Source organism: Temnothorax nylanderi, unplaced genomic scaffold (genome assembly GCF_030848795.1).
Source record: "Temnothorax nylanderi isolate EJ_2023f unplaced genomic scaffold, tnyl_v1.0 TNYL_tig0002_pilon, whole genome shotgun sequence".
Lineage (NCBI taxonomy): Eukaryota > Metazoa > Arthropoda > Insecta > Hymenoptera > Formicidae > Temnothorax > Temnothorax nylanderi.
In genome coordinates, this window is record NW_027249064.1 from 2,799,233 (window position 1) to 2,813,694 (window position 14,462).

General features: G+C 41.8%; 1 protein-coding gene across 3 annotated transcripts in view; it reads left to right on the top strand.

Moving 5' to 3' along the window:
* Nucleotides 1–14,462, top strand: part of LOC139769236 (dual specificity protein phosphatase 10) — a 40,158-nt gene that overhangs the window by 17,230 nt on the left and 8,466 nt on the right. The window lies entirely within an intron of this gene.

Here is a 14,462-nt window from a genome sequence, read left to right on the forward strand (position 1 = left end):
GTTACGCTACGCGAATGTGAAATTAGGGAGATTGGGGAGGTGAATCATGTTCCCGTTAATTTTCCACGTGAATGTCGCGAGATAATGGGGGTTGGGAGAGGGCTTCGGGGGTTTCGGAGGGCTCGAGGAAGAGAACGCGGACAGAGAGATCCGCTCGAGCGGATCGCGCGGCTGCGGCTGCGGCTGCGGCGACGACGACGACGACGACGACGACGACGACGGCATCGACATCGTGCTCGCATCGTCGCGGTCGGCGCGTATACGAAGGCGAAAGGTGGGGATCTATTCATAGGAGTGACTCACGTCGGAGATGACGCCGCGAATAGTCGGACAGATTTTGCGCGCCGCGATCTGCGCTTTCGCCGTGTTTTCGCGATGCCGCGCAGCAAGGGGAGATGAATTATAGCGGAGCATTACGGGAGATTTGTCCAGAGTTTGCACGCTAATCGTGCCGAATTGAATATTAAGCCCACATTCGCGCACTAAAAGTCGCTAAATATGGCCACGTGATTTTCACCGAGGTCTGCGTTACGTCGTCGCAGGCCTCGCGATAACGGTATCGTAAACGCTCCGCGGCGATAAAATTTTCGAAGTCGAAGGAAATAAATAATGTAGCGTGTCACGTAAAAACGGGGAATCACATATAAAAAAATCTAACGATACAACAACATTAGGCTATATATGGTCTCCATATTTTTATATCTCTCTTATTTAATTCTCATGTCCTAAAGTAAAATCGCAGAATCGCAAATTTTTTTAAGTAAAATTTCTCGTTATAAATATAATTTATATTATAAAAATATGTTATTAAAAAAATTATCGAATCGATCAAAAGGCACAATAGCAATACAATTCGAGAGGGGCAGGGGGGAAAGGAAAAAGAGAGAAAGGAATAATAATATTAATATGTAATAAAAGTAATACAATTTTATTTTTTTTACTACTCTCAGGCATTTCTTCTTTTCGTTATTCAGCAATGAGCGCGCAGACGTCACTCTTGACATCGTGTCTGGTTATTACATAATTAGTAACGATTCGCGGCCGCCTATAAACAACGAGAGCGAAGCATCGTGTGGCTCGTTTTGGCGAGGCTAATGCGCGCGTCTGGTCTCCCGGTTGGTCCCGATCGCATTTTTCTCAGACGACGACGACGACGACGACTGACTGCGACGTTGAAAGCATGAGTCACCGTGTATATCGACCCTACGGCATGTTTACGCTAGCTAAGCGCACGAACGGCCATATGTCAAAATCACGATTGCATAACGTATCCCCTGCGTTGTCGTCGCCGTTGCGTCTCTCACTCTCTTTCGGGACGATTTAGATGTGAGTCACTTGCGCGGGTTACGAGATTTTCCTATCGCCGCGACCTTAACCCTTTCAGGTGCGTCCGCTCTTCCGTGCCTCGATCGTGCTGCGGCGCGACTTTCGCTCGAGAAAGAGGCTGAAAAATTGCTCGAATAAAGACTTAAAAGGAACGAAGCGGAACGACGTTGCGTCCGTCTGTAAGATCGTGTATATCGTGAAACATTGTATTTTGTATTCGTTGAATGCACTTTCTAATAGTTAAGAATTCGATCGTTGGAAGCTATTCTATCGTTTTACTATGCAACAATAGTGAAATGTACTTGTTTGATACGTAACAAAATTGCAACAAATATATCGTATAATATTAGTCTAGCTGACATTTCAATTATTAGGCTATATCTTTTTAGTTCTAAAAATTCAACTTTTAGAACTGCATAGTATAACTGCATAACTTGTATTTTAAGACGAAGAATTTCAAAGTACGACTCCGTTTATAAAGTCACAGAAGAGAGAATAAGAAGACCATAATGCATAAACAATGTGTAATAATAATAAATTGATATTAACGATTAATGAATTATTGATATACTAATATATAATTAAAAATGATGAAATATATATATAAAATTTATAACTTTGTAATATACATATAAATAAATTAATCAGATGTATGTATAGCTAATCAAATAATAATAAGTTTATATAAATTATATAATAATCTTATTATAAAAACTTAAATTAATTAAATTATATGTTGTTACTATATATGAGCAAACACTTCGGAGTATTTAGAGTCAATAAATGAAGCCGAATTCGGAGCTTAATGAATTAGTCATCGCTCTCTGAAGCCGTGGGGGGTTGCTGTATTTTTTCCATTGTGCCGCTTTTTCATCCCCCTTCCGTTTAAGGGTGCAACGAGAAGGTGGTCTAATCGAGGGGGAGCGCGCGCCTCAGAACAACGTACAACGCATCTGGATCAGCTGTCGATGACGATTATTACGTATGAGTCATCCGATACACAGCTCGCTTTAAAATGTATCAATGACTAACGCGCGTCCAGCTCACAATCGTTCCAGGCCCCCCCTCTTACCCCTTCACCCTTCAGGTCCCTTTGTGCTGTACCGGCGTGATTCAAGTACTGCTAGGATCGTGATGGAGGATCTAAAAATACGGGGTGTCCGGTGACTCTAGCCGCGTCCCGTAACTGCTCGTTCAACTTATTCCTATGGCGTCGACGTAAATATACAAGGGTGTTATCGATGATACAAACTAACGAGAATATTGGGAAGCGCATCGATATAATCCTACGTGAAAAACAAGTGGAAAATGTAGAAATTTCTTTTTCTGTACGACGCTTCGTTTTCGAGAGACTCGAATTTCAACGTGTAAGGACTGGTAATGTGTCGCTTTTTTATTTTCTGCTTGTATAACTGTCACGACATCGCGTGCCATAGATTGATAAATTCAGCAACTATTTTATCGGTGTCGAGCACAGTGTAAACCTTCTTTTCATTCATACCATGATAACCGAAATCGTTAAAATATATCGGATGATTAAAATCGCAAGTTAAATTGAAATTCGAACTTAAGACAAATTACCAAAGGTGTTATTAATCCTTTTATTTTCAAAATTATTTTTCTGAAGACAAAGTCCCGTGTAAAAAGGTTTCGTTATAATGTACTCAACTCTCTTTCTCGTTCTCACGTTAAATTATCTTATATTTGTATACAACAAGTGAATGGCGGCTAGAACAGAGTTACCTACCTGTTAGGATTACAAAACCTGATCCGCTACAGTATATCCGCAATTCTTCCCTGGAAAATGTAAACGGCGCATTGGCAGTTAATGATACGGCGCGTGTTATAACGCAGTAAGTGTTATAACGCTGGTTTATGTTTTATTGATGTATTATCTTATTACGAATCGAAAAGTAAGATCCTTGCAAGCTGCGACACCGCATACATTTTATAAGGATGCAAAAGATCAAGGACGCAAAAAGTATAAACCAAAAGTCTGAATATTTACCAACGACAAATTTTTAAACTTAGTCCGCCAGTTATTTAAATAAATTTATAAGATTATGTGTCATTATTTATTTTTCTAAGATCCAAGATTCGGGAAGCGAGTGTCTAAAGTCGAAAGACACTTGAAGCCATAGCACATAAAAAAGACTTAACCCTTAAATGCCACCCGGGGTCCAGCGGACCCCAGACCCTTTAGAATGATATATTTTCAAATGTTCCCGCCAAATATGGAGCTCATATTTATTTATTTATTAATTTTTATTTTTTTGATTTTGGAGCCAACATTTTAACTGTTGGCGATCTTAATTTTTTATACTATGTTGAAATTGAAATTTTAACAATATAAGCATTTTATTCTCTTTTCTAAGCCTTGAACAACATTGAAAATAATTTTCATAACTAAATATCAAAAAATCAATAAGTAAGGAGACATTTTTCATACTGGGGTCTCTTAGACCCCATGTGTCATTTACGAGATTCTTGAGAGGTGTGGCATTTAAGGGTTAAGCAGTAAAAGTGAAGTGACTTAAGTAGTGAATGTAATCAATTGATGAATTGATGAATCACGGAGAATGATAAAGACCATCCAAAAAACTTCCAGCGATAAACAATAAATGAATTGCCCAATTATTTTCCTCGACCTTCTCGAGAATGCCTGAGTAATCTGTGAGTAATTGTTTGCTTATTGGATATCTTCCACCGTTCTTCCGTTTTTGTGAACGCTTTTGTGAACTTTAGCAGTCCATAAATGTGCATAAATATACAAGGAACAAAAGTATTCTTGATTTAACCGATTTAGCATAACGAGACAGACCGAACGTCAGAAACGATCCGTAAATTTATAAGCCTAATAAAAACGTGTTTTGCTAGACTCGCATTTAATTTGAGCAGCTTCCTCTGTCCTCAGTCGAATTTCGGCGAAGTTAAACATAGCAAGTCCCGTGGCAACCTGCAAATGTGTACCTTACACCACGACATTGTAATGCGGTATACCCCCATCGCCAGGCTCGAGGTGTTAATCGACCATCGCGAGCAACACATTCAGACATCCGGTCATTGACTCGGATTCCCTCTGAAAATATCGAATGCGAGAGAGGGAAGGAGGGAGACGGAGGGTTACAGAGAGAGAGAGAGAGAGAAGGAGAAAGAGAGAGAGATAGAGGCAAAAGGAGAGAAAAAAAAGAAATGAGGGTCGCGTGGGGTTATTAGCGCGAGATGAATCAGCGCGGGCACGCGGACAAGACAAAACGAGCGACCGTACGTCCTTCGAACTCGTCGGAATTTCCTTGAGACTGGACGAGAGCGAGCGAGCGAGCGTGCGTGCGAGCAAGCGAGCCGTGGTTGTGCCGTGCCGTGCTATGGTTTCCTACTACGTTTCACGCAGATGAGTCAGTCAGTCGGCATGATTATTCGGCGGGTTATTCGTGGCGGGAGCGGAGACAGCGTGTAGCGCTCCCCGCGCTACGTCCGTCAGCCCAAAATAAGGCCCGCGGCCGAATCCACGCGTGATCCTTGGACATCGTCTCTTGCCAAGTCGTATTCACCCCTCGGACGCCCGCGCCGCCACCCTCCTCCTCTCCGGAACCGTCCACGATTTTACGCCTGCGGCAATAATCGCCATTAGTCAGATTGCCCGTGAAGTCGTGGAAAATTATTGATCGAGTCTCGTGCCGGCGTTTGACTTGAGTTATAATCGCCGTGGCTTGCTTGTGATTTATCTGGACGAACTTTCTTTGTCCGTATATCAGTCCACAACTGGACGAGATAGCGGAGTGGCCGATTAGGTGGTATTAATGACAATATCGTCCGTGCACCGTGGACGAGAATATATTCCGATTTTATTGCCGTAACGCCTACAATTGGCGATTAGGTGACGTCAGCCTCTTTACGCCGGTTAACGTTCTTGAAAGCGTATAGTATACTTCCCGAATTCGGACGACTAATTGCAAACACGTACGCTTAGTCATAGTAATCATCGATAGGCCTTAGTCCGATGCGCCAGTGACAATATATACACTTGCGTCATACTCTGGAAATTCGCGGAAAAATACGTCGCATAAATCTGGGGTTTACTGATGACAGAAAAAAAAAACGAATGTCCTAGTTTGGAATCGAACGTCCTCGAAGGCTACGAGGATTTTAAAATCTGAGGGTTCCGGAGAAAGAATTTTCAAATGCTTTTATAAGAGCAGACTCGGATTTTGAAGGCTTTAGAATTTTAATGAAGGCAACTTTCGATTTTCTGGGGAAATTAAAATCTAACGAGATTAGAATCTAATGGGAGTGTAGAATTCAGAAGATTAGAATGAATAAGTTCTAATATCTAAGACATTTTTAATAAGAAAGATCCAAACACTTTGCCGAGATATTCTGGGAGATATTGGGATGTAATAACTTTAACATTGTGATTAAAATTTAATTTTCATTCTAGAAAGAATTATAGAACACTTTGTGCATCTAGATTTTTTCTAACGGATAAACTGAAATTTTACTTATCTCTGTTGGAGAAGCATTGTTTTCTGGATCTTTTCTCAAATGAGACACGCAGGACGTTCTAGCTAGGTTACCCGCATTTCCTCTTGTCTATACAATTGTTCTGGAAGGAAGCAAAACCAAGATGATTAAGGAAGGCATAGACAAAAGGAAAACCTCGGAGATATCCTCCATTTACTATCAAGAGATACGGTAGTGTCTCGCGCCAAGTGCACACAAAGCGAGACCGCACCGTGACTCTTTTACGCGACTAAAAGATTTACGAAGTGAAAAAGGCATATTGACTAAGAAAATGATAATATAGCTATTCATCAAAAAACTGTTTAGGAAGCTTACTTATAACAGTGATAGTTACACAATACGATTTAAAATATCACTTCGGGCTCTTCGAAAATGAGAGAAATATGTACCTCGGAAGATCTCATTAGATTAGGTCTTTTAAAACCGACAATAATTTTCTCATTTCGAATATTTTCTTTTAACGCCAATGAGTAAAAGGTCTAATTTCAAAGAGTTCAGTTTCCACGCGGATTTTTATCCTCCAGCGTTAAAATTTCTGCAGGCGGAACTTTACATTTATTTCTCTCCTCTGACATCGTAACTCGTGGCCACAAAGGAGGGCCTTAACAACAGCGAGCGCTTTATGTAGAATGCGGTGTCGTCGCGGAGCGAAGGGTGAGAGTCGATGGCGTTCGAAAGATAGTTAGTGACTGCGTTGATCGAACGCGGACGATAATACGGCAATCCGTAACTCAGGGTCGCGCGTAGTGCTCCGACAGTGAGTCACGCTCAACCGCATCGGGCGTCGATATCAACGACATTTACGAGCATATGTTCGACACGCGTCCTTCCATTGGTCATCGAATGACGTGCGATTGAAAACGATTGGGAGAGCCGCGGGAGGAACGTCGGGAAAAATCGTCTCGAAAATTCATCATCTCTCGCGGAAAGAGACGTGTACGTTTAACCCCCTCCACGTCGTGGTCGTAAAGGCGCACACGTGTCTTCTCCGCGGCCGCAAGAAAACATGCGCGTTTATGATCGCGTTAGTTACGTTAGCGTGCTCGGATATACGTCTTGGCGTATCCTTGCCACGCGTGACGCGGGGACATTCGCGGAGCTGTTACTTTATTGTTGTTGTTACGCCTATGATGCGTGTACAGCGATATATTATTACGTTGCTGCGCGCATACGCTTCCGATTTGACACATCTTATGTATTACATATCCATCTATCGCATCGATATTGACTCACTTTCAGTCGCAACTACGTCGTACATATATGTTAAACGCTGTCGGATAAGAATTTGCATGGAAGAGGGAGAAAGGAAAAAATTTTCGAGCCGTTTTCAAAGAAATCCCGAGTCTCTACCGAGTCATTTGTCATATAAAAAAAATACTCGACCTGCTTAGTCATTAATTAAATCTTCGAGTGATTGCATAACGATTTGCAATGGAAAAATGCGTGGCGCGATAATACGGTAGCTGAAAAACCGACGTCGATCCGCAATCGATTCTAGACGTACGCTCGTCACGTTGTAAACAGTATACTGTAAACAAAATTTTTATTGAACATCAGTGATTCATATTATATATCGCAATCTTCTCTCCCCGCTCTCATTCTCTCTCTCTACCCATGTATCTGCGTAGATACTACGCAGATCTTATCTCTGGGGAATTGTACGTCATTCCTTGGTGTAATAATGAATTGGCACTCGCTTCACGTTCGCCGTATTTTAGTGCATAGTCGTGAAAACAAATGCACAAGTTGGCTGAGCGTCGGGTCTGTTAATTTTGCCATTGCACTTTCTCGCGTCTAAAATAATTCGCGAAATCCAGGATTGGTCACTCGAAAGGAGTGTCTGAATTAATTAGCGTCTGCTGTTTGACTTAGAATAAAATAATTTTACTGCGGGTCCATGTATCTAAAATTGAAATCTATAAGTGCTTGAGGTTTAAAAAGTTCTTAAATTAGAAACTTCAGGCTTCTTAAAGGCTGTGACAAGATCATCGATCCTTTAGGTTTCAAATACTTGTACCTCAGTTTATTAAATATAGATTTATAGCTATTTATAGCTTATTAAATTGATATAGCTATCATATGTAGCTGTTTACTCAATAAATTGATATAGATAGCTATTCATTTATTAAATTGCATTGACAGTTATTTACTTATTGAAATCTTAAATATATAGATTTATTGTAAAATTTTTTATTCCATTTAATAACAGTAACTACAAATTAAAGTATTAAGGATCAACAAATCCTTATCGATGTGTATGGATATAGAAATCAGATTTAATTTCAATAATTTGCAAAGGCACGCATTAAGCCCGTAAAAGAGCTGTGTTACATTGCAATATTCAAAATTTAATCTTAGCGAATAATTCACCGATGAGGAAAAATCGAAACGGACGAAACGAAACTTCTCGGTAATAGAATATAGCTGGTGCATGTTTTCCGGCTCTCGTTAAACTACTCCAGACATTTAAGAATCCGTGCATCCGTGAACTTGAGAGGACCCGAGGATGGAAAAATCCCAAGAGTCCGAATATCCCAGAGTAGTCCCGAGGTCTCGAAAGACGAGACTGTTAAAGATCTAAGACCGTGAAAGCTCGTGAGTTTGAAAATTTGAGCATCTCTTCAAAAGGCATAAATTAACTTTCTAATGGTAAGGTTGGGGTCGGATGCGACCCACGGCTTTGCCTATTATTAATAATGTTCTGAAAAACCATCTTGCCATTAGAGGATTAACTATACAATTCTTACGAGTTAATTCTTTTGATATCAAGAGAGATGAGAACCGAATTAGGGAAGAATGTCGAGTAATTAGGCAGTAATTAGGGAAAGAATACCAAGATTCGCACGCTCTTTCCGAGAGGTCCCGGGGAATCTGGATTCGAGAATCTAAATATATACCGTGTGTCACTTGCATGAAACATGCACAGTGCCGGAAAGGTTTTACGAATTCCGCTCCGGAGCCGCGCCGCGCGACGTCACTCCGCGTGTACGCAATGACGCGATCCTATACGGATCCTTGATCGCGCGCCCCGATCGTGATCCAGTCGTCTCGCGGAAGACCTTGAAATCGCGATAAAAAGAATAGAGCAGGATGACGCTTTGTCGGAAGCATAATAAACGTTTCGCTCTAAGCGGTTAGTCATTGGCATCGAAGGAATTTCCATGCGTATAGATCTCCCGCGATGTTTAGACCTTTAGATCATTCGTTCCCGGAGCCTGAATCCGCAGGCTTAATCCGAACGCATCCGATTATCTGATTCAATCTATACGACATTGAGATCCGATGACGAGAATGTGTCGCAACATTTAAATCATTCGTGGCAAAAGACGTTTGTGAAGCAGGAAAGAATCTAGGAGACTTCGAAATAAAACCCGATAAACGAAATCTTACAAATCGCCATCAACGGTTATCTTTCCCCCCCCCCCCCCCCCCCGTGAAAAATAGCGCTTTCGCAAAATTTCAGACGTCAAAGGTGAGACGCGCGCAAGAGACAGGACGCAAAAACGGGTATGGCGGCGCGGCGCGGCGCGGTATTCGGCGTGCCACCCGGTATATATCGGTGCATGAAAGAATCAACCGGCCGCATCGCCGCCGCGGCCGCGGCCGCGGCACGCGTAAAGAATCGCCGTAACACGCTCGCCGTTCGCGTCGCGTACGCTCGGAAACGCTCGGGCCACGATTCACGAACGTCACGGCGGCCACGGCGACGGCCGGCCAATCGGCGCGCCGCGCGGTGACTCATCCCACGACCTGGGGCCTCATGTAAACTCTCTCGTGCCGTTCAGCCCGCAGTCTCCCGCCAATCGTGGTGCCGTCGCGATTTGCGCCTCGTGCTCCGACGAAGCGAAGCGGAGCGCTCCGTAGAAAAAAGAAAATAAATATATAACAGAAAAAGAAATAAAAAGATATCTCGCGCGTCTCCGGCTTGGCCGTGCCCCTGGGGTAGCGCGAGGATTGTCCGTTTCGCGAAATTCTGTGTCAAATGGCGCGGTGAGACCCGTACGGCCGCGGGAAGAGGATTGATCCGCGTCCAGGATTAATTTTAAACGTCATGAGGATCAGGAAGGGCGCACCTTGCCTCGTGCTCCGACTGGTGCCGTTCGAGAATCTCGATTCTTGGAGTAAGTTGAATCCGACCCCTTCAGAGTTATACGAGCTTCTCCTCTTATACTTTCTGATAAATATATAATTTTTTTTTTTCAACGCGTATACATCACTGAGAAAAATGGACAGTTCGTTCAAAAATTAACAAATGGATAATCCGATAGTTTTAGTCGGAATTATGAAAAGCCGATCAAGATTAGAATAATGTCCAATCAATTATAGCCGGATATCATTGATAATTGATCGGCCATTCATAATTCCGACTAAAAATATCGGATTATACATTTGTTAATTTTTGAACGAACTGTCCATTTTTCTCAGTGATGCGCGCGTAAGTGACATCATCGCGACGGGGAAGTCCCTCGGGGGCTTGCGGTAAATAAAAAAACATAAGTGTAAAATTGCGTCAGTGTCTGAGTAACTTTTGGGACTATTGATCGTCCGACTGATTAAACGGCGGTTTTTGTTCACCGCGTTCACCGTCAAGTTTGTCCATCTGTCTCCTTGATTGTTATTATTAAGTGATCACTATTTCGGCTTCGTATTCCTGAATCATCGTCTCGATGATGTCATACCTGATCAGAAAGAATGTAGGTATTATTTTGTCTTGGTCTTTCTAGGTAAGGAAAAAAGAATGTATCGGTTGAGCTAGCAGATATTTTACAAGTGTCATCCAAAGCAAGCCATATACCAGTTAGAATATTGTATTTTCCGTATAATATTTACAGGCAAAACTGGCGTTAAAATTTTAAGCGTTAAGGAGATCAAAATGAGATTAAAATTCAGATCCAGAAATCACGAGATTTTCACCATGGTCGAACAGCTCTTTAAATTCCGACGTTCCTGCATGTATAAATCTTTAAAATATTATAGATATAACTTTGCGTTTTAACGCTTACGCAAAAGATTTGGTCGTTTTGCCCGTAGATACGTACGTAATTCTTCTTGAAGAAATCTTCTCTTCGATACGTATGCATGCTGAATTATCCCGCTTGTTCTTTTCCTTTTAAGCTGTTTTTAATTCTTTCTAACCGTCCTTGACAAATTAGAGCTCGGTTTTCCTTAGGGAAAATTCGATGACATAAATCTCGTTATAAACTTAATTATTTTCAAATTAAACTATTCAAACTACAAGTTAAAAAGTAAAACGTTGCTATGTTTAAATATGAAATTCGTAGAAAATAATTTATTTATTGTTTAACCAATTTTGCTGTAAATTTTATTATTAATCGTGAAATGCTGCATGCATTCGTTTACATTAAGTATATGACCACAGAAAATCATTGATCGTCCCATTTTACGTTGCTTCCTTTTGCACGAAGCATCCCCAAATTATTTCAGTGACGGCTTCTTAGAAATTAGACGGAGTCATGTATTATCTTTTAAGTCATATATTTTCTTTTCTATCTTTGTACGAAACATAAACATAGAAAAGTATCATTTTCGCAAATTGAACTTCCGCTGAAGGTAGCGAAGAATTTCCGTTAACAAAGATCCCTCAATTCTTCCTTGCGCGCAGCTCGCTAATCAAGTTAATCGCGTTCTTTCCTCCAACTTTGTTTAATGCAACGCCGGCAATTTTGCAATACTCGGTGTAAACATTCGATCACTTTTGCTTTCATCGGGATTTCTCACGCCGCGGTCGTGCTCGGCACGCTTCCCGTTTCGATACGCGATCGTAAATATAATCCGCAAAAATTCTCGGTATCAGCAAAAACGTGGATTCCACAAGCTGTAAACAACAGTTCTCGTTGCCGCGAGTACGAAACGCTGTCGCTGATCCTTGCTTCGAGAACGTGATGGTGTTTGAGTAACAGGATTTCCATCGGGTGCGACGACCGTTGCGCGATCGCAAACGTGTAAATCGCACCACCATCTCGATCGCGATGCCGACCTAAATAAAGTAACCCACATTCGGTTTTTTCCGCAACGATCATTGCGGCTCTCGTGCTTATCTCTCACACTTTGACCGTTTATAATCTTCGTATTCGGTTCAACTTCCTCTTCAAGTCCGTACTTTTTACAACAATAATTGTCGGCACTGAATTCTTGCTTTCTCACTTTTATGGAATATATCATCACCTATTACTCGCAACAAATGTTGGAGTCGCTAAAGATTTAATAAAGAGATTGTGCTTCGCAGACACGTCTCACTTCCAACAGCTATAGCATTTTTTAGAAGTTAATATAACATTAACTTCTCGAACTTTATTAAATAAAGCCTAATTATTATGACAAAATAGAGTTTGATATTTAATCTATGAGCGATTTGTTTTATTGCACTGCAGAAATTACAAGGAATGCACAGTATTAATAGTGCGTAGCACCGTAGCATGAAAAATAGATCAGCGAAAGCTAGATACATGGAAACGAGACCAATATGGAAGTCGCGGAATAGAAATTACATATACATTGTTCTTTTAAATGATTATTTTCCAAAGACGGTGTTCCATTACTCATGAGATAATTCATATTTCGTAACGATACTCGATCAGAGATCATTGAAATCAAAGAACTTTTGCCAAAATCGGAGCAACGATCGGCGGAGCCTTCCTTCTAATTTCGAGAATTTTCCGGAAATTCGTTTCAAAACACAGACCGTTTTGCACAGTATTACTCACGTACTGTCACGAGCTGGATTTGAAATCGGAAAGGAGCTTTGCCAACGTTGGAATAATGATTGGCGACGACAGTTTGGGGTTGGTGGCCGCTTCGCGAGAGAGCCAACCGACCCGGGGGGGGGGAGAGGGGGCCAGAGAGGACGAGAGGGGGCTAACGAGTGAGTCATCGTTGAGCCAGGCCAGGCCTTAGCAGCCGCAGGTCAGGAGAGGAAGACACTTTTAGCCCACATTTCTTCCTCGCCTTCTCTCTCCTTTTCGCGTTCACGGCGTTCCTTTATTTTTATCCGCCGTCCGTTTATTCTCGGATCCCCGTCCGTTTCTTCCTTTCCGCCCATTTTTTTCCGCGCCGTCGCGGAACATCCCACCCCTCATCCGCAACGCTGGCTGTCGCGAACCGGTCGTCCGCTCAGACGACGGCATCACCCTCTGAGATTCGTCTTGGATCCCGGCTTCTGCGACTTCTCTCACAATTGCCGTTTACGTAAATCGTAGAGCAGGAATCCACGAGACCCTAGCGCTTTTTATTTTCCAATGATACAAATATATGTAGCGGGCATTCCGAGAAGTCTCTTCAGGTTTCCGAGAGATCTCATCTCCTCGAGATACAGAAGACGCGAGCTGAACCCGTTTTATGAATTAACATTCCAGGAAACATTCAGAGATAATTACGCTACTATTAATCGCGGTATACGCAACAACTGGCAACGTAGATCTCTTTCTCCGCGTTCGTTGATCGCGGAGAGCCTTCACTCGCGAGACACCCATTTTCAGAGATCCTTTCGAAAATTTATCGCCTCCCTAAATCCGTTCGAGGCTTCGAATTCTGCTCGAATGCTTCGGCTGCTTGATCGTGAGATAATTGAATTTCGGATCTTCGTGTTTTTAGGTTTCTGAAGTCCGATCGCTTCTCGTATCCTTAGATTCTCTTCCAGATGCTCCACATTTCTAGGATTCCGAATCCTTGATCTTATACAAGCGCAATGACCGAATTTCTAAAATCTCTTATATTTTTGAGATCTTCAAGATTTCAGATTTCTTAGATGTAGGCGAAATATTGCGTTACGATCCGCGTTTATAATCCAAGTAAATAAATAAATTTGCCTGATCGATCATTCATTAAATATTTACCTTGACTTACATATAGAGTGGTTTAGAGTTATCGTGCACACCTTTCCAAACATACAAATGAGTGATTAAACTAAAACGCTCGCGAGATAATGTCAAATTGATGACGCGAGGTAAGATTGATGTGGCGTGACATTATACCTCCAATATTTCTTACGAAGAGGAAAAACATCTATATTTGTAAAAATTCGCAGATCACAAATGATGATTCTCTAAACGAGAATCTATAACGATCCACAAAGTAGCCTGTAAATAGAGGATGAGATCGTTGCGCGAGTTATAATTATTTCGGAACATGCGGGACGTATATATCCGAGTTAATCAATAAGTTGGCTCGGCGACGTTTCTCCCAGTGTTTCTAACGGATATAGAATCGCGACCGACCATGTACTCATTGTTTATCGACGGCAAGCGTTGTGTACGTTTCATATATGTATACGTTCGAAAGCAGGTACGCCCCGGCTTTGTTCGGCGTTAATTTTCGCTTCGTGCAAATTAATCTAATCATGGAATTGTCTTCGACGACGAGCTATACTCGCGGGACTGACAGAATTAAACGTTAAACAGAAAATTAAAAGATATCGTCTGGCATTTTCCCTTACATTCATCACAACTTAGGATTAATGGCCAGTCTACAATGAGTCGTTAGTCGTTAGTCAGATGTCGGAAGAGAATCGGAAAAAGTCATAAGCGTTTGGCCAAATGCCATCTCTTACGATCACCGATTACAGACTTCCGATTGCCTTACGATACGCTTATGACTAT